This window comes from Euprymna scolopes, chromosome 19 (assembly GCF_053919585.1).
Source record: "Euprymna scolopes isolate OS-2025 chromosome 19, ASM5391958v1, whole genome shotgun sequence".
NCBI lineage: Eukaryota > Metazoa > Mollusca > Cephalopoda > Sepiida > Sepiolidae > Euprymna > Euprymna scolopes.
In genome coordinates this window covers 113,190,508-113,215,518 of record NC_136500.1, presented here as the reverse complement: position 1 = coordinate 113,215,518, position 25,011 = coordinate 113,190,508, and the positions used below count along the sequence as shown (strand labels likewise).

The window sequence follows — 25,011 nt, the reverse complement described above, 5'->3', positions numbered from 1 at the left end:
CAGCTTGTTTAGATAGTGCTGTAATTTATCGTTTATTGCCATTAACACTTTTTTATGCTTTGGGTTGTAATTTTTTATAAAATATCTGACAATGAAAAAAGCATTCGCTAATGGTATTTCTGTTACATAATTGCTGTGGCCGGTTTTTCAAAATGCCTTTATCCAGTCTATATACTGTTAACATGTACTTTGTTGCTGGCACAAAGTATATACACACACTGACAGCAAAGTAAAACACAATACAGTTGATCTACAAAATATATTGTTTTTATTTCACTCTGACAATCGGTTTTTCTGTGAAAGATTATTATTGTTTTGACGTTTATTTCAGGTGCGGGAGAATGTTTGATGATTGGCTGGTGGTAAGGAAATGGTGACATATGCTACAGCCCTCTCTCTCTGAATGGCTTTTTGTGTCTATTTATAATCATATTCTTTCCAGTGGAATCTAATATTTCCTTTGTCTATTGTCACAACCATTAACCGATATCTGTTCAAATATTTATGGGTTGAGTTATGCATTCTGTTAGGCAAGAAGTGGGAATACCAAATTCTTAACATTTTAACCCATTTACGTGTGTGCAACCCATTGAATGTTTTTCTTCCAGGCATTGCCTGCCAATATTTAACATCTCTCCTGATACTATTGCAGCCCAAAATGTCATGTCAACACCGTGAAAAAATTCTAGAAAGATCCATCACTAAGGAAAAAAAAAATGATTATATTGTTTTATCCTCAAGACTGTTAGTGATTTGTATTAACAAAATATTAGTTGCCAACTCATTTTTGGCACAATGGAGAGCGCCCCTTTTGGGGGAAGCTGGGGGCTTCTACATTAATGAACCTTGTACCTAACTTGTCTGTACTTGTGAGGTGCAGATGTGCTAAGCAGGTGCTTTGTGGGTTCGGGAAGGTTAGAGCATGACGGCTGGGTTTGAATGACAATCATTTATTAACATTCAACCAAGTCAAAATGATTTGAAATCCTAGAATTCGAAAGGTCAAACCGGAAAGAACTCATGATGAGATAGAAAAACAAAACAATGTTTAAACGTTATGTATGAATGTCTCTTTCTCTCTCTCTCCATTTCTCTTTTCCACTCCTTTTTTTCTCTCTTTCAATGGAGAAAGAGAGAATTAAATATAATTCTATTGTTTTAAGATAGTTGAAGCTTGGATTTTACACGCGCCAGACATAGTGGTTTGCAATGGGTCGACTGAATATGCTCCCTCATTGTTAGATGTTAAATAAATTATGCATTTTTTTTTTTAATAAAAATGCATTTATTCACTATTTTTGTATAAGTGTTCGATTTCAGTATGAGGTCCCTGCCATTGACGATGATCGGAAACTGCCTGTAATGATGCAATGAAGACACAAGAAGCAACCCATGCCAGGCGGTTATAGCTGGCAAAATATCGACCTGTTGTGTTGTTTCCATGTGTTTATCATTTGATATCGTTTTTTTCTCCTGGGGAGCTGGTTGCATTCACAGGACATTCCTCAACAACCGAAGAAATATAACTCTCCCCAGCAAGCGATAGTGTCATAATTACACGGCCTGCAAAATCAGTCAAGTGCATTTTTCTACTGCTGATTGTCTTCAAGTATTGGAATTCACAAGGAATTCCATTCTTTGAACCATAGCATCCTTGAAAGTTCTACTGAAAATGTCCCCTCAAGCCAATATAGAAAAGTTTGAGGATAAAAAGCACAAGGAAATATTTCAAATGGACATGGGTTGCATTGTTTTCTATGAAGGCCGGGTAAATGGTTGTGAGGTGAGCTTCTCCATCGTGTGAGGCACCAACAAGAAGCTAGAGTAGTTATACAAAAAACATTATTGGAAATAGAATTGGTGATTCCATCAGAATACTTGAAGGAGTTAGTAACATCTGCTGGCTATTGCAATCTCCTGAAAAAAAAATCTTTAAAAAATGTTAACATGAAGTTCTTAAGATGTTGTTTGAGAAAGAAATCTCTCAATGTCAGTTTGCTGATAATTTGCTAGAGATTGTCGTTATTATAAACGAGGCCAGAATCAACATCATCTCTTTGGTAGTTGTGTTCTTGTGGTACATTTATTCCTTTTCCATCATCTTTTTACCATTTTTCTCAGTGGTTGGAACCAACAGACTTCAAGATCTTTTACTTTTCAAATTGATACTACAACTCCGTAAACAACTCTTTGGAAAGCGTCAGTCTTTAGTAAATTTTGTGTCAGATTTTGCCAAGCCAAATAAATGTAGATGAAACCCACTTTTCATTCATGCAAAAAAAAAGAAGTGAAATTCATCTCTTCCACTGTTCAAAGGATATAAAACGATTCCAATTTTTGCCATTAAACATGAATGTATAATATATTCCTTAAACTTCTTTCTTAAACGCAAGTTTTTTATTAGCTAAAAACAAAAAAATGTATTTTTAGAGATTTATCAATCTAAAAATACATTGAGAACATTGCAAAAACTGCTGCAAAGAAGGTGGGTTCCCTCCAGTGTGCTAGAAGCCTGTACCTCTACAAAACCACCATTCGCCCATGCATGGAGTATTATTACCACACCTGAGCTGATACATTTACCACTAGTCTTTTCCTCTTGGAGAGGGTAAAAAAATAGTCTTCAGCCTAACATATCCCACTTTGTCATCTAACCTCCAACCCCTGTCCCATCGCCACAATGTTGCATTTGTGCCTGTTTTACAAGTATTTTAATGGAATGTGCTCTGATGAACTTATTACACTTGTGCCCTCTCGATGTACATATCCTCAACAAACCCGCTTAGCAACAAAATCACACCCCTTCACTGTTGAGGTTCCTAAATGCCAGAAAGCTTTCTACTCTAATAGTTTCTTACTTTGAACAGCTAGACTTTGGAATTCTCTTCCTGCTACCTGTTTCCCAGATTGTACTGATATGTAGAAGTTTAAGTGTAACATGAACCAACATCTTGTTAATCTTTCCTAGGCATGGTTCTAAATAGGAGCCCCTTACATCCAAGTGCCTTGTTGGGGGGGGGGACGTGAGTTAAAAAAATATTCTTCATATTCATATTAAATTATTTTAAAGGAAATTTTTTTTTACTATATTAAAAATATCCAGGTATGATCACAAATATTCGGGCAAAATTGATAAAATGCAGACAAAATTTCCGATATTTTTTTAATTCATGTTTATTTTAATCTAAATCATTGGGCACCAACCATTTCGTTGCAGGAAAGGTGAAATAAATTCATTAATGTTCATATATAACTAAAATATTGTTGGTTAATGAGGTTTCCCAATGTCCATGTGTCAAGATTTTGAAAATTATTGTTGTACATGAAGCCATAAAATTTACATCATCTACTTAAATAATTGTGTTCTTTTGGCAAACGTTCCTTTTCCATCGTTTTTACCATTATTTTTCTCTGTCTCTCGTCCATTACATTCTCTCTCTCTCGTCCGTTATGTTCTCTCTCTCTCTTCCGTTATGTTCTCTCTCTCTCTCTCTCTCTCTCTTTCTCTCTTCCGTTATGTTCTCTCTCTCTCGTCCGTTACGTTCTCTCTCTCTCTCGTCCGTTACGTTCTCTCTCTCTCTCTTTCGTCCGTTACGTTCTCTCTCACTCTCTCTCTCCCTCTCTCTCGTCCGTTATCTTCTCTCTCTCTCTCTCCCTCTCTCTCGTCCGTTATGTTCTCCCTCTCTCTCGTCCGTTATGTTCTCCCTCTCTCTCGTCTGTTATGTTCTCTCTCTCTCTCGTCCGTTACGTTCTCTCTCTCTTGTCCGTTACGTTCTCTCTCTCTCTCGTCCGTTACGTTCTCTCTCTCTCTCTCGTCCGTTACGTTCTCTCTCTCTCTCGTCCATTACGTTCTCTTTCTCTCTCGTCCGTTACGTTCTCTTTCTCTCTCGTCCGTTACGTTCTCTTTCTCTCTCGTCCGTTACGTTCTCTTTCTCTCTCGTCCGTTACGTTCTCTTTCTCTCTCGTCCGTTACGTTCTCTTTCTCTCTCGTCCGTTACGTTCTCTTTCTCTCTCGTCCGTTACGTTCTCTTTCTCTCTCGTCCGTTACGTTCTCTTTCTCTCTCGTCTGTTACATTCTCTTTCTCTCTCGTCCGTTATGTTCTCTCTCTCTCTCTCGTCCGTTATGTTCTCTCTCTCTCTCGTCCGTTATGTTCTCTCTCTCTCGCGTCCGTTATGTTCTCTCTCTCGTCCGTTACGTTCTCTCTCTCTCGTCCGTTACGTTCTCTCTCTCTTGTCCGTTACGTTCTCTCTCTCTCTCGTCCGTTACGTTCTCTCTCTCTCTCGTCCGTTACGTTCTCTCTCTCGTCCGTTACGTTCTCTCTCTCGTCCGTTATGTTCTCTCTCTCTCGTCCGTTATGTTCTCTCTCTCTCGTCCGTTATGTTCTCTCTCTCTCGTCCGTTACGTTCCCTCTCTCTCGTCCGTTACGTTCCCTCTCTCTCGTCCGTTACGTTCCCTCTCTCTCGTCCGTTACGTTCTCTCTCTCTCGTCCGTTACGTTCTCTCTCTCTCTCTCTCATCCGTTACGTTCTCTCTCTCTCTCATCCGTTACGTTCTCTCTCTCTCTCGTCCGTTATGTTCTCTCTCTCTCTCGTCCGTTACGTTCTCTCTCTCTCTCGTCCGTTACGTTCTCTCTCTCTCGTCCGTTACGTTCTCTCTCTCTCTCGTCCGTTACGTTCTCTCTCTCTCGTCCGTTACGTTCTCTCTCTCTCGTCCGTTACGTTCTCTCTCTCTCGTCCGTTACGTTCTCTCTCTCTCGTCCGTTACGTTCTCTCTCTCTCGTCCGTTACGTTCTCTCTCTCTCTCTCGTCCGTTACGTTCTCTCTCTCTCTCTCGTCCGTTACGTTCTCTCTCTCTCTCTCGTCCGTTACGTTCTCTCTCTCTCTCTCGTCCGTTACGTTCTCTCTCTCTCTCGTCCGTTACGTTCTCTCTCTCGTCCGTTACGTTCTCTCTCTCGTCCGTCCGTTACGTTCTCTCTCTCTCTCGTCCGTTACGTTCTCTCTCTCTCGTCCGTTACGTTCTCTCTCTCTCTCGTCCATTACGTTCTCTCTCTCTCTCGTCCATTACGTTCTCTCTCTCTCTCGTCCGTTACGTTCTCTCTCTCTCTCGTCCGTTACGTTCTCTCTCTTGTCCGTTTCGTTCTCTTTCTCTCTCGTCCGTTACGTTCTCTTTCTCTCTCGTCCGTTACGTTCTCTTTCTCTCTCGCCCGTTACGTTCTCTCTCTCTCTCTCTCTCGCCCGTTACGTTCTCTCTCTCTCTCTCTCTCGCCCGTTACGTTCTCTCTCTCTCTCTCTCTCGCCCGTTACGTTCTCTCTCTCTCTCTCTCTCGCCCGTTACGTTCTCTCGCTCTCTCTCTCGCCCGTTACGTTCTCTCTCTCTCTCTCGCCCGTTACGTTCTCTCTCTCTCTCTCTCGCCCGTTACGTTCTCTCTCTCTCGCCCGTTACGTTCTCTCTCTCTCTCTCTCTCTCTCTCTCCCCCGTTACGTTCTCTCTCTCTCTCTCGTCCGTTACGTTCTCTCTCTCTCTCTCTCTCTCGTCCGTTACGTTCTCTCTCTCTCTCTCTCTCTCTCGTCCGTTACGTTCTCTCTCTCTCTCTCTCTCGTCCGTTACGTTCTCTCTCTCTCTCTCTTGTCCGTTACGTTCTCTCTCTCTCTCGTCCGTTACGTTCTCTCTCTCTCTCGTCCGTTACGTTCTCTCTCTCTCTCGTCCGTTACGTTCTCTCTCTCTCTCTCGTCCGTTACGTTCTCTCTCTCTCTCGTCCGTTACGTTCTCTCTCTCTCGTCCGTTACGTTCTCTCTCTCTCTCGTCCGTTACGTTCTCTCTCTCTCTCTCGTCCGTTACGTTCTCTCTCTCTCTCGTCCGTTACGTTCTCTCTCTCTCGTCCGTTACGTTCTCTCTCTCTCTCTCGTCCGTTACGTTCTCTCTCTCTCTCTCGTCCGTTACGTTCTCTCTCTCTCTCGTCCGTTACGTTCTCTCTCTCTCTCTCGTCCGTTACGTTCTCTCTCTCTCTCGTCCGTTACGTTCTCTGTCTCTCTCTCGTCCGTTACGTTCTCTGTCTCTCTCTCGTCCGTTACGTTCTCTGTCTCTCTCTCGTCCGTTACGTTCTCTCTCTCTCTCTCTCTCGTCCGTTACGTTCTCTCTCTCTCTCTCTCGTCCGTTACGTTCTCTCTCTCTCTCTCTCGCCCGTTACGTTCTCTCTCTCTCTCTCTCTCTCGTCCGTTACGTTCTCTCTCTCTCTCTCTCTCTCTCTCGTCCGTTACGTTCTCTCTCTCTCGTCCGTTACGTTCTCTCTCTCTCGTCCGTTACGTTCTCTCTCTCTCGTCCGTTACGTTCTCTCTCTCTCGTCCGTTATGTTCTCTCTCTCTCGTCCGTTATGTTCTCTCTCTCTCGTCCGTTATGTTCTCTCTCTCTCGTCCGTTACGTTCCCTCTCTCTCGTCCGTTACATTCCCTCTCTCTCGTCCGTTACGTTCCCTCTCTCTCGTCCGTTACGTTCTCTCTCTCTCGTCCGTTACGTTCTCTCTCTCTCTCTCTCATCCGTTACGTTCTCTCTCTCTCTCATCCGTTACGTTCTCTCTCTCTCTCGTCCGTTATGTTCTCTCTCTCTCTCGTCCGTTACGTTCTCTCTCTCTCTCGTCCGTTACGTTCTCTCTCTCTCGTCCGTTACGTTCTCTCTCTCTCTCGTCCGTTACGTTCTCTCTCTCTCGTCCGTTACGTTCTCTCTCTCTCGTCCGTTACGTTCTCTCTCTCGTCCGTTACGTTCTCTCTCTCTCGTCCGTTACGTTCTCTCTCTCTCGTCCGTTACGTTCTCTCTCTCTCGTCCGTTACGTTCTCTCTCTCTCTCTCTCGTCCGTTACGTTCTCTCTCTCTCTCTCGTCCGTTACGTTCTCTCTCTCTCTCTCGTCCGTTACGTTCTCTCTCTCTCTCTCGTCCGTTACGTTCTCTCTCTCTCTCGTCCGTTACGTTCTCTCTCTCGTCCGTTACGTTCTCTCTCTCGTCCGTCCGTTACGTTCTCTCTCTCTCTCGTCCGTTACGTTCTCTCTCTCTCGTCCGTTACGTTCTCTCTCTCTCTCGTCCATTACGTTCTCTCTCTCTCTCGTCCATTACGTTCTCTCTCTCTCTCGTCCGTTACGTTCTCTCTCTCTCTCGTCCGTTACGTTCTCTCTCTTGTCCGTTTCGTTCTCTTTCTCTCTCGTCCGTTACGTTCTCTTTCTCTCTCGTCCGTTACGTTCTCTTTCTCTCTCGCCCGTTACGTTCTCTCTCTCTCTCTCTCTCGCCCGTTACGTTCTCTCTCTCTCTCTCTCTCGCCCGTTACGTTCTCTCTCTCTCTCTCTCTCGCCCGTTACGTTCTCTCTCTCTCTCTCTCTCGCCCGTTACGTTCTCTCGCTCTCTCTCTCGCCCGTTACGTTCTCTCTCTCTCTCTCGCCCGTTACGTTCTCTCTCTCTCTCTCTCGCCCGTTACGTTCTCTCTCTCTCGCCCGTTACGTTCTCTCTCTCTCTCTCTCTCTCTCTCCCCCGTTACGTTCTCTCTCTCTCTCTCGTCCGTTACGTTCTCTCTCTCTCTCTCTCTCTCGTCCGTTACGTTCTCTCTCTCTCTCTCTCTCTCTCGTCCGTTACGTTCTCTCTCTCTCTCTCTCTCTCGTCCGTTACGTTCTCTCTCTCTCTCTCTTGTCCGTTACGTTCTCTCTCTCTCTCGTCCGTTACGTTCTCTCTCTCTCTCGTCCGTTACGTTCTCTCTCTCTCTCGTCCGTTACGTTCTCTCTCTCTCTCTCGTCCGTTACGTTCTCTCTCTCTCTCGTCCGTTACGTTCTCTCTCTCTCGTCCGTTACGTTCTCTCTCTCTCTCGTCCGTTACGTTCTCTCTCTCTCTCTCGTCCGTTACGTTCTCTCTCTCTCTCGTCCGTTACGTTCTCTCTCTCTCGTCCGTTACGTTCTCTCTCTCTCTCTCGTCCGTTACGTTCTCTCTCTCTCTCGTCCGTTACGTTCTCTCTCTCTCTCGTCCGTTACGTTCTCTCTCTCTCTCTCGTCCGTTACGTTCTCTCTCTCTCTCGTCCGTTACGTTCTCTGTCTCTCTCTCGTCCGTTACGTTCTCTGTCTCTCTCTCGTCCGTTACGTTCTCTGTCTCTCTCTCGTCCGTTACGTTCTCTCTCTCTCTCTCGTCCGTTACGTTCTCTCTCTCTCTCTCTCTCGTCCGTTACGTTCTCTCTCTCTCTCTCTCGCCCGTTACGTTCTCTCTCTCTCTCTCTCTCTCGTCCGTTACGTTCTCTCTCTCTCTCTCTCTCTCTCTCGTCCGTTACGTTCTCTCTCTCTCGTCCGTTACGTTCTCTCTCTCTCGTCCGTTACGTTCTCTCTCTCTCGTCCGTTACGTTCTCTCTCTCTCGTCCGTTACGTTCTCTCTCTCGTCCGTTACGTTCTCTCTCTCGTCCGTTACGTTCTCTCTCTCGTCCGTTACGTTCTCTCTCTCGTCCGTTACGTTCTCTCTCTCGTCCGTTACGTTCTCTCTCTCGTCCGTTACGTTCTCTCTCTCGTCCGTTACGTTCTCTCTCTCGTCCGTTATGTTCTCTTTCTCTCTCTCTCGTCCGTTACGTTCTCTTTCTCTCTCTCTCGTCCGTTACGTTCTCTCTCTCGTCCGTTACGTTCTCTCTCTCTCTCTCTCGTGCGTTATGTTCTTTCTCTCTCTCTCTCTCTCGTCCGTTATGTTCTCTATCTCTCGTCTGTTATGTTCTCTCTCTCTCGTCCGTTATGTTCTCTCTCTCTCTCTCGTTCGTTATGTTCTCTCTCTCTCTCGTTCGTTACGTGCTCTCTCTCTAACGTCCGTTATGTTCTGTCTCTCTCTCTTCCCTCTCGTCCATTTCATTCTTTCTCCCTCTCCTCAGTTTTGTTTTCTGTCTCTCTCTCTCCTTCTCGGGTGTTTGTAGTTTTCTAGCATGGTAGAGAGAGCCCACCTTCCTCGCAGCAGCCCTAGCAATGCCCTCGATGTCATTGTTCCAACTCATGTTTCCTGTGAACGTTAGGCCAAGGAGCTTGAAAGACGTACTCTCAGATAAAGAGTCGTTGGCCATTGCTATAGGTGGTAGAGAAGGTTTCTTGTAATTATTGAATGAAACTAGTTTTGTCTTGGCGGCATTGAATGCGACCCTCCATTTTTGTCCCCATTCCACTACAGATTGGAGGTCATCCTCTAGTGTTTCTGCCATTTCTTTAGATATGTGTTCATTTGTTTTCCTGTCATGCCTATTATAGAGTGTGGTGTCATCAGCATATATACCCATCTCAGAGGCAATTTATGAATATCAGGAACAGTAGAGGTCCAAGGATAGACCCCTGGGGCACTCCTGCATTTATATTATATTGTTTAGATGTACGACCATCGAGGACAACCTGGATTTTTCTCTTATCTAAGAAGGATTTAATTATGTTAAGTATTCTACCAGTGATACCGTATGATCTAATTTTCCTGAGGAGACCCTCATGCCATACCCTGTCAAAAGCCTTAGATATATCTAGAGCTACCGCTCTGCCGTCCCCCGCTTTGTCCAGTGAAAGGGAATAATTTGTTTTTAAAATGGATGGAGTCTGAGTTAATTTTCAACTATATATATATATATATATATATTATTTAAAAAAAATTGGATGCCATATTGGGGATCTCCTCATCACATATGCGTCTTGCTCATTCTTCACAGGATCTCTCGGCGGAGCAGGATTTTGTTGATCGGAAGTGATTTCACCTTTTGGTTGATCTGCCGCTGTCACGCTGAAAGTAAATAGATTTTCATGCACACAAAAGAAAGACAGACTCGGATATCTCTATTCTACTTGGTTAATTCAAGTTAGATATACAAAATATGATACACACATATACAATCATTCAGTTGTTGACTTTTAACAAACACTATTGAGTCCCAATTAGACTTAATTACTCTGTTTTTGCCGAAGAGAGGGTGGTGACAACTCTTCGATTAGGATTAGATTCGCTCAAAACTCAGCTCCAACTCTCTCCAACTAACTGATTTTGGTGCGGGGATTCATTTATATACAAAGTTATCGGGGTAGGGTAGGTTGCTCTCTAGGCCAATCATCACTGGTTATGTCATGTCAGGGGAATTTCCGATTCTCTGCATGCACCTGCAAATCTGCGAATGCTCTCAGTTGTGGTTCTCATGATTGGGAGAAGTTAACCCCGTGACCCCTCATCAGAAACGAAATTATATTTCGTAATGTTTCTCAAAATGACATCACAACACACGGTCACGTCACAACACAACACCTAATGGATTTGTATTGTCAAAATGTTGTCCTTACAGTGTTTCAATTGGAAAAAAAGGCAACACAAAAATATTGATCTTCAAATAACACAGTAACAGTTTTTTTTTTAATATTTGCTGGACTTCACATTGCAGTTTCTCTCCTTAGTAATTGGTTTTTGGTCAGCCCAACAAAGGAGAGATTAGACCTAATAGTTCACGTCCGTTTGTTCATTTGCACTTTCCTCAATAACCACTCGTTGGATTTTTAAAAAAATTTGCACAAACATTAGTCATGGTGAAAGTAAATTTTTGCCAGAACGGATTTATTAGGAAAATTGTATGTCTGTTTGTTTGCACTTTTCTCAATAATTATGCCATTGATTTTTAAAAAAATTTCTGCACAAACATTAGTAATAGTGAAAGTAAATTTTTCATACATGGAGGGGGGACCTTGCATGCTTGGCTTTTTCTTTCTACCATGAACACAATTCAACATGTCTTTATAGTCGACCAAATTGGAGCATGTACTGCAATTATGTGTATGCTAATTAATTACCCTCAGCATCCTGGCATCTTAAATCTTTGTCCATAAAAATCGCTTATTCAGCAAATTACTATCTTCCCTTCTTGCTTCATCCGAGTCTTGGCATCCAATTATATCTAAGTTATCCATTGGTATCCAATTACGTTTAAGTTAGAATTGTTCACATCAGCATGCGATGCATGTTGATGTGCAATTTTTTTTTTTTTTCTGCTGATGAAGGTTCTTTTACAGTAACCTCTTCAGTATCCAATTTTCACCATTATCACTGTAATGTTATAGGTGTTGTTCTCATTTCGTTCTCTCTCTCATCTGTTGACCCCCATGGAAGTGCCAAACAAACAAAAAAATTACTTTGAACTTATTTTTTTTTCTTGAGAGATACATTTATTTCCTGTTTGTGTTTCCCATTATACATAACAAATGTTGACAGAGCTGTCACCGGCTTGCAGGGAATCATTGTCGCCTGCTCTCTTTCTCCTGCTGTTCATGCCATCATGTCTTTCCCACTTAACTCTCTCTGTTTTAATGCTGCTGCTATTTCTGCATGACGTCATCAGTCCTGCTACCTCCTACTGCTTCTCTATTTCAGTGCAGCTACTGGTAGCATATTCAGATTGGCCTTTACGGCAGCAATTAAAAGTAAAGAAAATACAGAAAAGTTTGTGCGATATATATATATATATATATATATATATATATATATATATATATATACCAGTCACGGAATGAAAATGAAATATTCCAAAAACCATGTAATTTGATCAAGCATTTTTTTTTTTTATTCAAGCAAATCAAAGTTTATGATTAAGCGAGTCATAGTGTTTTCGTCGACCATGATTAAATCCGATGAAATAAAAGAAGAGGGGGGGGGGCGCAACTCAAATCACAGTTGAAAGGTGAAAAATCAGCCTTATGGTCAATGCAGTTATTGCTAAAAATCGTACATTTTAATTTTCTTAGTTCGAAATAAAACTACTTGATTGATTTGTTAATTTTTGGAATATGACATTTTCGTTTTGTACCGAGTACATATATCATAGATATTTTTTGTATTTTCTTTATTTTTAATTGCCGCCATAAGTGCCAATCTGAATAAGCACCAATGAATACTATTTTGATACTCTACTTATGTTGAGGTGGTGAGAAGTGTTGATATCAATATGTGGTAGTTTAGTTGCTACATCTGTATTCATCTTTCTTGTTTGATATGAAGAGTCACCAAGTTTTGGTTAAAGTTCTCTACGATTTAAATTAATTTTATTCAAACAGTTTTATTCATACAAAACATGATCAGAAAAGAATTAAGAAAATAGAAATACAAAATAATTGGAGTCTGCTGACATATATGTACTATGGAAATGGATTTCAGTCTGTGAGTTGATTCTTATCTAGAAAAGCCATTGCTAAAAAATGAGGAAAAAAGATAACATTTTATCACATTGATATCTCAAACAAAGACTGTTTATAATTTATGGGAGAAAGGTTTGGGTGGAAGTGGGAGTTACCTCTTATGTTAAGTGTTCTTATCACTTAATGTATATACCATTCTGTAAGGACATTCAAGTGTGTTCTTATCAGATCAAATATCAATTCTGCGAGTAAGAACATGCACTTGCACTGGAAAAAAATAGACCATAATTATCAAACTATTACATGATGGTCAGCTTTAGTTGTACAGTGTACATAATTCTGCCCCCGCCCCTGTCAGTTTGTGCCCCAGCTTAGATGTGGCCACAATATAGAGGTATAGGATACTGGCAAGTATAAAAAGTTTTCTAGCTTGGTAGGAGTCAACCCTCCTTGCAGCAGACTTGGCAGTATCTTTTATGTATTTGATTATTGTTTTCCATTTATTGCATGATTTAAAACATTTTTTTTAGAAGCTAAACAAAAATATCTATAGTTGTGCAACCACATGAATTTAGACTCACAAAACTGATATCGATGTTATTGTCAGAAAAAGTGTTTGACAAATGGGTTGAGTCACTTAGTTGACAGAATATTATTGCAGACCAATGGACAAAATATTATTGTCTTAGAAAAATATAGCATAAATAATCAAGTTCTATCCAATTTGCACCATTAACGATTATGTAACTACCATCTTACATTCATTAACCCTGTCGCCTCTGGGGCTTAAGTGGTGACTTCCAAACAAAGGTGCCCAAAAGAAGTTGATGGTTAAAAAAAAAATTCATAACTTAATTTTTTATATTTTTCTTTTCTTTTTTTTTTCAGATCATCTAGAGTAACCCTTCCCAGGTCATCATGAGTCATTACACTACCGATGAGCGGATATTTATTGTAGTCGTATTTTCAATTGAATGGGTCAATATCAGAAACTCCAAGAGAATTTTGACGAAACTTCAACATAAAATATTCCCCTACTCCCAATGCAATAAAAGCTATGGTGGCTCGATTTCATGAGCAAGGGTCTGTATATGACCTCCCTAAATCTGGTAGACCCCTTACGGTGAGAATCGTCAGAGATTAGCAGAGAGTGTGGCCGAGGATCCATCCACATCAGTAAGAAGGAGATCAAATCAAATTGGGGTCTCTCGATTAATGTGGTTCCAGCAGGATGGGGCAACAGCACATACAGCACAAGAAACATTAAATCTCCTCCAGGACATATTCGGCCACTGAATAATTTCTCGTGGCTGTGAGATAAATTGCCCATCCCGCTCGCCAGATCTCACATGTGCAGATTTCTTCCATTGGGGTTACCTCAGAGTGGGTATACGCAAACAAACCAGCCACAATAAATGACCTTAAAAGCAATATAGAGGACGAAATTAGGGCCATAAGCCCCGAAACATTAAGTGATGTGTTGGACAATGCCCTGCAGAGAGTATGAACATGAAAATGGTGGACATTTGAGTAACATCATTTTTCATTACTAAATTTAGACCTTGTGAAAAACATAGCCTAGATTAAGTTGTGTGAATAAAATTAGAATGAGTAGATTATATCTTACTATATCTCCAAAACTCATGGAGAGACTCATCTATCTACATATGAAAATTGGTAAGCATAACTTAAATATTGAGGAAGTTAATCAAATTTAAAATCCGTCAGCTTCTTTTGGGACACCCTGTATAAAAAAAGCAGCCACCACAGTTAAATTATAGTAGGCTTCTTGAGCTCGCAGTTCCATATAAACGTTTTGAACATGCTTATAATAAAGAAGTGGTATTTGCCATAGTACAAATATTTGCTACTACTGATCCCAGATAGCCACAGTTTTTTTTGTTCAGATTTCTTTCTCCAAGTATAGTTCACCCAACCCCCAATTCTAAGGTCTAGTCTACCTTAGTCTTTCATCAATAGCTAAGGGGTGTGTGAAAGAGCTGAATTCATACTTTTGCTGACAGTATTAGTGAAATTGATATATCATTTCCATTAGAAATAAAAACTAGTGTCTTATGGTATTCACAAAATGAAGGATGTATCAAAGACTGATCATCTCTGTGATGACGCAATCAAACTCCATATCTAGTGATGTCATCATCCTATTCACTTTATATAACGCCTTCAGTGAAAGAACAACATAAGTGCCAAAAGTTGGAATTGAGATTTTTATCGCAAAACACGTAAAATATCAAGGAGAATATAACTACAAAAAATCATTGCTGAATTTAAAGTACTTATATAAAAGTAAGTGTTTGAATATTTGATATACATCTGTTAACATGTGGATACTCAAGATCATAGATTTTCTTTCAATTCTCTGTTTTAGTTTTTCCAGACTGGCAAATCAATGAGCACTGACATCATTGTTGTTCATTAAAGTCGAACATCTAAAAAGTTTAATTTTGTATGCACCTTCAAATATGACTGGAAGAAAGAACAAGAAGCAGCAAAACGGAAGTGAAATATTGGAGAAGAATATCAGTCAGTAGTTCTTCAAAATGCATTGTTGGAAAGTGCACGCTTGCAAAAGCATATTCTTGTTTCGTAAAAATTGTTTCGTAAAAATAGGTGGCCTTCATATTCACATCATTCTGGAAAATAGGAATTTTTTTGTTACATTTTCACCCCAAACAAGGCATATCACCACTTTGTTGTAGGCCGCTACTATCAGGGACATAGGCATCAGGGGTACTGTGTAGGGAGTTAGGCAGCAAGATATCAGTTCACGTTGCACTTTAACTTTTGCATGTCAGTACAGTTGGGGAAGCAGGGACCCGGCAGGGAACTTCAAAGTCTAGCTGATCTGGCGAAGAAACTACTGGAGTAGAAGGCTCTCTTACATCTAGGGATCTCTACTGTGAAGGGGTGGGATTTAGCTGCTTGTCGGGTTTGTCGGGGGTATTTACGTCGAGGGGGCACAAGTGCTTGCAGTTCGTGAGAGCATTCACCGTTGAAGTACTTGTAGAAAAGGCAGAGGGATGCAACATTTCGTCGATTACAATAATTACAACAAGCAAAATAGTTACATACAGAAATTTGTTAAGAAGCAAGTGGTCATACAAGAGAGCAGAGCAAAAGGCGTGCAACAATTGCATTTAGATTTCTTCCATTTCACGATTATTAAACCCCATTTAAAATTATGCTCCAAACATTTAACATCTTTTTTTGTGAAAATTATCAAGTGCCGATTACGTCATTCTTCCACAAAACACATCATATGCTAGCATGTGTGACACCTCTTAGAAATCGACTTTAGTCAACTGTTTATTTAGTCCTCTTTCTAACAAATTTATCCTTATCATTTTCTATGGTTTCCTTTGTCTTTCCCAGGCCAACTGACCTTGCTACCTCAGCTTTTCTACAAACATCTTATTTACGAGTGCATATTAGCAGTAACTACTAATAAACTCTCAACTAACTTCTCTATCCCTCTTTGAAAATGCCGCAGGGATGTTGAAGGCTTCAACCCATAAATATGAATTTCAGACAATTTGTACATATCTTTCATTCTGTTTGCTGTTGTTAATAATCTGCTGTAGCGACTCGCCACAAACATTAAAAGTGGCTGGACAAGGAGCGTTCCAGTTGCGTGTACATCTGTTATATACACCCACGCAAATTTTGCTGGCATAAAAACTAAAGCCTTGCCTTTTTGCATGGACGTAGTCCAAAGCACCTCACGTGACAGCGGTGTTGACTTTTCATCCAATCGACATTCAAAGAAAGCGAATTTGAAAAATATTTTTCTGACAGTTTTCATTGGAGCCGGTTTGAAACCTATAAAGAGGGTACTGCGCGCCAAAACCAGTCGGTCGAGCTAGCCAGCATGCTATGAGCAACAGGACCCATTGAGGTTCGACGTTAAATCACTGACATAACTTCGCACGCATCACACATCTAAATTCTCCACATGGAAATACCAGATCGGCAAGAATTAACATTTGCCCTTCTTGTTTCCTTTTGTCGCTCATGTTAACGTCCGAATCTCACTGCGTTAACAATATTGAACCAACTAATATAACGGATGTTAATACCATTTTAAAAAGACAAAAAAAGAAATATTTTATATCTAAAAAAAACAAAACATTTTGCCTCAGTCAGAGAAAGATTTCTCTCTCCTGCTTTTCATTACATATTTTAATTCAAATTCTATCAGACTAATTAAGAGAAAAACATATAGAATCTTAGCGACCATACATACAGTTACAAACATTGCCTTTATGCCCAAGTATTTATTTCCAGAACATTTTTACATTTTCACAAACATCGGACTTTTAATTCATTTATCATTTTCTTACTCGTGTGTTGAATCGGCTCACACACACAAAAAAATATGCCAACAAAAAAACATGATTCATTATTTCATGCTATGCTAAAATAAAAACTGTTATCAATTTTTATATTTGTCTTCGCCTTGATGCTGGTTTGGACAACCTTTTTATTTTATTTTTTGCTAGGGGTTGGGGAACATTTACCTATGCTCACATCACGGCTGTGATACCAGGCATCGGTGAATGTTGATCAAATCCCCTACACTGCATTTAAAGAAAATGTATTTTAGCAGTCTGAGATTTTTGGTGTCAGAAAATTTAGGTCTCATGATATTTGTGGTGGGGTGTAATCTCCAAAAGATGTAACCTTGTCTGAAATTACCAGGTGCTATTTTATCAATAGATTTTAAAAAAGAGCAGAAAACAATTAAATCGAAATTATATAGGACACACAAATTAAAAGAATTAGCAAATTGAACTAATAAATCAGAATTAATGTCAAAAATGAAATCATATTTAAAAAAAAAAAAAAGAAACCGAAAATAATTAAATTTAATCCACTTTCTAACTGTTTAACTCTACTTTTTGATAATTTTTTGTTTTCTACAATGAGCAAAACATTTGATAATGTTATTACACGTTTTTCAATTTCATTATCAATTAGTTATTTATCTTTTAAACGATTGTTTTTTTTTTTTTTTTTTTTTTTTTTTCCAGACAGAGATTGCACTATTTTGTGTGGGACTTGCTTTAAAACTTCCTACTTCATTGCAGGTATTTAATTACGTTTTTGTCAAGTTCTTTTGTATATTTGAAGACTTCTCTTTATATACATGTACCCACTACATCGAAAATGACAGAAAAATTATTCTTCGCTAATGTTAACATGAATATTCATATGAAATAACGTCTGAATGGAAAAAGAAATAAGAGAGAGAGAGAGAGATATAGAAAAGGGGAAAGTTTTAAAATGTAAAAATATCCAAAATATTTGTAGGGGATCAATTGATAAATTTATTGCCCTTGAAAGAAAGAGATCAATAGAAAAATTAAAAACCCAAAATTATTGGACACTTTCATGACGCTTTTTTAATTACTCTATTTATTATGAGCTGACTCTAATCCATTCACACCTAGGATTAGATTCTTCCTTTTGGATCTTGTGGCATGTAATCTCATTGATTGTTTGAGCTTTTACTTCTGTTGCAGATGCCGTTGAATTAACAAAAACGTTGTATATATTTTTGAATTCATGCAACCAGTAATATAATTTTGGATTTTTATCTTCTGATGAAACGAGCCTATCTTTGAAAATCCATGCTTTAAGGATTATTCTTTACTAGCCTAGGTTCCCGGCGTTGCCCGGGTGTTTGGGGGTGTGTACTGAGCAAAAAAAACAACTTAAATTTAAATAATCTTTACTGCTTGCAAACGGATTTTTCTGCAAACATGGATCACAATTACTTGGATTATTAAAAACTTTTTGAATTATTACGCACATTCTGGATATTAATTTCATTCAGAATGTCAACAACATAATTCCGGATTTTTCTTATGGGAACATTATCTCCTATTACTTTTTCGTATTGATAATACTTGATCTTTCCATATCTTTGCATCTGTTTTTTTTTTTAATCCTTGAATTTTCATATATCTTCTGATTTCTTTAATTTTTTCCCCATTTTATAAACAAAAATGATTTTTTTTTTTTTTTTGCATTTATGACTAGTTTTCATGTAATGCTGTTTCAATTAATGTCAGTACCAGCAAATTCATAGCTTTGCTATAATATTCATTTGCTAATATCTTTCCTCTAGAAGCTAAGACAATGGTGGTGGCAAGGAGTTGGTGTGTCACTTTTGGATTTATGGAAGGCATATCTTCAGATTTACGTCAACAAGGCACTTTGGCCATTACAAATAGTCCTTTTCAAGGGTCAACGCTTTTGTATCATGCAGCTAGGATTTGGGATCAATGTGGCATATGTCTATGACATTTTCATCAATGGAAATGTAGTGTCTGTGTTGCATGTGTGCTAACATTTTTCATACTTCAGTTTGGTTTGCAAGGATCCGGTGTTCTTGGCTTGCAGGTCAGGAAAGAATGCGCCATCCTCTGATGAAAGCAAGCACATATTTTCCCTGTGTAGGAAACTTGTTAATCATTTGTCCATGTATGGATGGTTCAGGGTGACCATCGCATTCATTAAACGCCTGGTTACTAATAACCAAGGGATGGGACGATAAGATCAAAGACCCCTCTTTCTGTCACGTATTAGCAGAGATGCTGAGCAGGACCCTCTCAGAGGAGACTACATGAGTGGCAGCAAGATTACAGTCTGGGTAGATGCAAGTTCCGTAGCTATGGGAGTAGCATTGGAGGCAAGGAGAAATATTGAAGATATGCATCGGTTGCGTCTGACCAACATTGCCAGGTTTTGATTATAACTGATGGCACTCGAGTCAGCTATTTTTTTTATGAATAATTTTACCAAGAATTCATAAGTTTTGGTTTCAGTTTTGATTATAGCTGAAGGAACTCAAGTTATATATATATATATATATATATATATATATATATATATATACAGATATACACAGATATTTTTTTTCTTCATAAGTTTTGGTTTCGGTTTCGATTCAAGCTGATGCATCCAAGTCATATGGATATATTTTTTTATTTTTGAAATCACAACTTTATAATATATAAGAATCGATAGAAAATTGACTCTATAATAATATAATTATTAATTACACCCCTCAAAAAAACATCCTACCTAAAATGTTTTTATAAATACTGATTTCAAAAACTTTGCAAGTGAATTTTTTTTATCTTAACGAAATATGTTTAAGTTACAAAATTAATAAAATATTTTATTTAAATCACGTAATTGTTGATATTTTGTTATAAAATTTTATTTTATTCTCTAAAATCTTGCTATCATTTTTGGTGTTTAGTTTGAAACTGTACACTAGGTCTGTATATTTATATAAATAAAATGTGTCTGTGTGAAAATATTTAACCGATAATCTCTTAAACTACCTGTCATATAACACTGAAATTAACAGGAAATAGTAATCATACAACAACTGGTTTAATGGGTAAAATCTTTGTTTGGATGGATGAATAGTGCATACAAAAATATGTCAGCAAGTTTAAATACAAAAAAAAAACATGTCAGCAAGTTTAAATACAAAAAAAAAACATGTCAGCAAGTTTAAATACAAAAAAAAAACATGTCAGCAAGTTTAAATACAAAAAAAAAACATGTCAGCAAGTTTAAATACAAAAAAAACCATGTCAGCAAGTTTAAATACAAAAAAAACCATGTCAGCAAGTTTAAATACAAAAAAAACCATGTCAGCAAGTTTAAATACAAAAAAAAACATGTCAGCAAGTTTAAATACAAAAAAACATGTCAGCAAGTTTAAATACAAAAAAAAACATGTCAGCAAGTTTAAATACAAAAAAACATGTCAGCAAGTTTAAATACAACAAAAAACATGTCAGCAAGTTTAAATACAAAAAAAACCATGTCAGCAAGTTTAAATACAAAAAAAACCATGTCAGCAAGTTTAAATACAAAAAAAAACATGTCAGCAAGTTTAAATACAAAAAAACATGTCAGCAAGTTTAAATACAAAAAAAACATGTCAGCAAGTTTAAATACAACAAAAAACATGTCAGCAAGTTTAAATACAAAAAAAAAAACATGTCAGCAAGTTTAAATACAAAAAAAAACATGTCAGCAAGTTTAAATACAAAAAAACATGTCAGCAAGTTTAAATACAACAAAAAACATGTCAGCAAGTTTAAATACAAAAAAAAAACATGTCAGCAAGTTTAAATACAAAAAAAACCATGTCAGCAAGTTTAAATACAAAAAAAAACATGTCAGCAAGTTTAAATACAAAAAAAACATGTCAGCAAGTTTAAATACAAAAAAAAACCATGTCAGCAAGTTTAAATACAACAAAAAACCATGTCAGCAAGTTTAAATACAAAAAAAAAACATGTCAGCAAGTTTAAATACAAAAAAAAACATGTCAGCAAGTTTAAATACAAAAAAAAAACATGTCAGCAAGTTTAAATACAAAAAAAACCATGTCAGCAAGTTTAAATACAAAAAAAAAACATGTCAGCAAGTTTAAATACAAAAAAAAAAACATGTCAGCAAGTTTAAATACAAAAAAAACCATGTCAGCAAGTTTAAATACAAAAAAAACCATGTCAGCAAGTTTAAATACAAAAAAAAAAACATGTCAGCAAGTTTAAATACAAAAAAAACATGTCAGCAAGTTTAAATACAAAAAAAACCATGTCAGCAAGTTTAAATACAAAAAAAAAACATGTCAGCAAGTTTAAATACAAAAAAAAACATGTCAGCAAGTTTAAATACAAAAAAAAACATGTCAGCAAGTTTAAATACAAAAAAAACCATGTCAGCAAGTTTAAATACAAAAAAAAAAACATGTCAGCAAGTTTAAATACAAAAAAAACATGTCAGCAAGTTTAAATACAAAAAAAACCATGTCAGCATGTTTAAATACAAAAAAAAACATGTCAGCAAGTTTAAATACAAAAAAAACCATGTCAGCAAGTTTAAATACAAAAAAAAACATGTCAGCAAGTTTAAATAAAAAAAAACATGTCAGCAAGTTTAAATACAAAAAAAACCATGTCAGCAAGTTTAAATACAAAAAAAAAACATGTCAGCAAGTTTAAATAAAAAAAAACATGTCAGCAAGTTTAAATAAAAAAAAACATGTCAGCAAGTTTAAATACAAAAAAACATGTCAGCAAGTTTAAATACAAAAAAAACCATATCAGCAAGTTTAAATACAAAAAACCATGTCAGCAAGTTTAAATACAAAAAAAAAAACATGTCAGCAAGTTTAAATACAAAAAAAACATGTCAGCAAGTTTAAATACAAAAAAAACCATGTCAGCAAGTTTAAATAAAAAAAAAACCATGTCAGCAAGTTTAAATACAAAAACAAAACATGTCAGCAAGTTTAAATACAAAAAAACATGTCAGCAAGTTTAAATACAAAAAAACATGTCAGCAAGTTTAAATAAAAAAAACATGTCAGCAAGTTTAAATACAAAAAAAACATGTCAGCAAGTTTAAATACAAAAAAACCATGTCAGCAAGTTTAAATACAAAAAAAACCATGTCAGCAAGTTTAAATACAAAAAAAAACCATGTCAGCAAGTTTAAATACAAAAAAAAAACATGTCAGCAAGTTTAAATACAAAAAAAAACATGTCAGCAAGTTTAAATACAAAAAAAAACATGTCAGCAAGTTTAAATACAAAAGAAACATGTCAGCAAGTTTAAATACAAAAAAAAACATGTCAGCAAGTTTAAATACAAAAAACACCATGTCAGCAAGTTTAAATACAAAAAACACCATGTCAGCAAGTTTAAATACAAAAAAACATGTCAGCAAGTTTAAATAAAAAAAACATGTCAGCAAGTTTAAATAAAAAAAACATGTCAGCAAGTTTAAATACAAAAAAAACCATATCAGCAAGTTTAAATACAAAAAACCATATCAGCAAGTTTAAATACAAAAAACCATGTCAGCAAGTTTAAATACAAAAAAAAAACATGTCAGCAAGTTTAAATACAAAAAAAACATGTCAGCAAGTTTAAATACAAAAAAAACCATGTCAGCAAGTTTAAATACAAAAAAAAACCATGTCAGCAAGTTTAAATACAAAAAAAAAACATGTCAGCAAGTTTAAATACAAAAAAAAACATGTCAGCAAGTTTAAATACAAAAAAAAAACATGTCAGCAAGTTTAAATACAAAAGAAACATGTCAGCAAGTTTAAATACAAAAAAAAACATGTCAGCAAGTTTAAATACAAAAAACACCATGTCAGCAAGTTTAAATACAAAAAACACCATGTCAGCAAGTTTAAATACAAAAAAACATGTCAGCAAATTTAAATAAAAAAAAAACATGTCAGCAAGTTTAAATACAAAAAAAACATGTCAGCAAGTTTAAATACAAAAAAACATGTCAGCAAGTTTAAATACAAAAAAACATGTCAGCAAGTTTAAATACAAAAAAAAAACATGTCAGCAAGTTTAAATACAAAAAAAACATGTCAGCAAGTTTAAATACAAAAAAAACATGTCAGCAAGTTTAAATACAAAAAAAAACATGTCAGCAAGTTTAAATACAAAAAAAAAACATGTCAGCAAGTTTAAATACAAAAAAACATGTTAGCAAGTTTAAATACAAAAAAAAACATGCCAGCAAGTTTAAATACAAAAAAAAACATGCCAGCAAGTTTAAATACAAAAAAAAACATGTCAGCAAGTTTAAATACAAAATGTTCATTTCAACTTGCTGACATATTTCTATTGTTTTTAAACATGGGTAAATTCATTCCTAGTTTGAAGATGTTTAATTTTAAATTTCTCTTATCTATCTGCTGATATCTCAAGCAGTAGAAAACATGGCTGGAGCACTAAATGTTTTGATTTCAATTCTAGCTGATGGTACCAAAGTCATTTGAAAAAAAATCTTTTTAAATCAATGCATATTAGGCACAATATAACATTTAATAGAGCATTGGCTTTATAATAATAAATATGAAATCTACATAAATTAAAATATATTTAAGCATATTTTACAACCGGCAAGACCGGGTGTTCCCATACTAGTATATAATAATACACTAAAGGAATTTAATGTTCATATGTACCCAATCATCTTTCACACATATGGAAACAGTGGTTAGCGAGGAAGATTATGTTCGGTCTTCTGACTGTCTACGCAACAAAATTCTTTGAGGAGCTGCAAAAAAAAAAACACCCAGAAGTGATTGAACACTTTCACGACTTCACCACTCCCTACTTTTGTCACAGAAGAGACGTTGCAAGTCTATCGTTATTTTCATGGCAGATGCTCAACTGAGCTTCTATCCATAAAACATTAACAACAAATACTCATCCATCTACAATGACTATCAACAATTTCTCTTAATCTCTATCTGTACTGGTGCTACCAGATCAGACTGTCTGAAGATATTGGCTTCCTGAGACGAAATGCACCTAACATTGATGCTTTTTGTTTTTCTATTTTTGCAAAATTTAATTATGTTCTGCAAAACCCAAAACAACAACCCACTTTTTCCTTCTTCCCTTTATATCCCCCCCCCCGTTTCCTAATTGGTTTTCTAACTTAAAATGTACAAACATTAATACTGTAACCCTTTTCCCTCTCCACTTGCAAAACTCATTTATGTTCTGCAGGGCAGGGAAGAAAAACGATAAAATCCACTATAAACCAACCAAACCAAAGACTGCAAACTAGTGGTTGAAGATACAAAGAGCTTGAAGAATAAAACCTTCTACAAAATAACTGGATGCAACATGAATACTATTTCCAAATAACTGGATTCGCCATTAAATAACCCGAAAAGGGTTGATATACCATAAAAAAAAACTAAACCTCTATCTGTGTCTACAACTAAATGAAAATTCCACGAGTAAGGTTCTTCTAGAACTGCCCGGCTATGGAACACAATACTGAGAAGCTGCTTCCCAGTTGACTATAAGACGATCATTTCCAAATTTGATGCAAATAACTTCTTGTTGATCCGTTTTAAATAATTGAACCCTACCATAATTTCAACATTACCAATCATCATGGTGTTATCATATGGCATGCATTAACCCTTATCATCGAGTGGCCTTTGGGCCTTGATAAATAGTAAGCCCTAACATTTAACATCCCCATCTCTCAACTAATTTGGTTACAACCATATAAACTATTATGTATCGACTACAATTTAGAAAATCACTAACTGTACCACTTTTTTTTTTTTTTTTTACAAAGGAGTCACCACTTATCAAGGTCCAGGGGCCACTCAAGGATAAGGTTTAATGTTAGTACGGTAGTCAATGGGACAATATTGTAAAAATTGTTAGTAGTGGAAATTTTGTAAATTGGATTATTTAAGGGAATAATTCCTACCGCTTCAGAAGATATCTCACATACATCAAGTCTGTGGCCAAGGTCGCTGGGAAAATGGTGGGATCCTTCTACCGCTCCAGAAGATATCTCACTAATGATGCAATTCTCTATCTATATAAAAGCCAAGTACGTCTAAGGATGGAGTACTGCTGCCACAGTAGTAGGAGCTGCTAAAAACAGCCTATCCTGCCTTGACAGAGTACAAAATAGACTTCATGGCTTAGTGGGGGATGCCCTTTTCTCTTCCCTGCAACCTCTCTCCCACAGAAAAAACGTTGCGAGCCTGTCTCTGTTTTATCGTTATTTTCATGGCAAGTGCTCGTCTGAGCTCCATTTTCTGGTCCCCCCTCACCAATCTTTCATGAAAAACAACCGACTAGCTGAAACCACTGTCAATAATTTTCCCCACTCTTTATCCGTGCCTAAATCAAAACGTAGATTCCATGAACATAGCTTCTTTCTTAGAACGGCACGGCTGTGGAACTCTCTGCCGCTTGCCTGTTCCCCCCCCCCCGAATTCAACTTGGATGTCTTCAAGTCCA

The 25,011-nt window shown here is 37.3% G+C and overlaps 1 protein-coding gene across 14 annotated transcripts in view; it reads left to right on the top strand.

The window, feature by feature from the left end:
* The window catches only part of LOC145239882 (oxygen-dependent coproporphyrinogen-III oxidase-like), a 985,985-nt gene that overhangs the window by 255,114 nt on the left and 705,860 nt on the right, over positions 1–25,011 (top strand). For 6 of the 14 annotated variants that reach the window (XM_080103476.1, XM_080103478.1, XM_080103479.1 and 3 more), the window contains one exon: positions 17,190–17,246. The exons of 3 other annotated variants lie outside the window; for them this stretch is intronic. The gene's annotated coding sequence lies outside the window, so the exon portion shown is untranslated. Of the gene's footprint in view, positions 1–331; positions 363–17,189; positions 17,247–25,011 lie in introns of all 14 variants that reach the window. 5 more of the 14 variants (XM_080103483.1, XM_080103488.1, XM_080103481.1 and 2 more) reach the window with 2 other exon arrangements.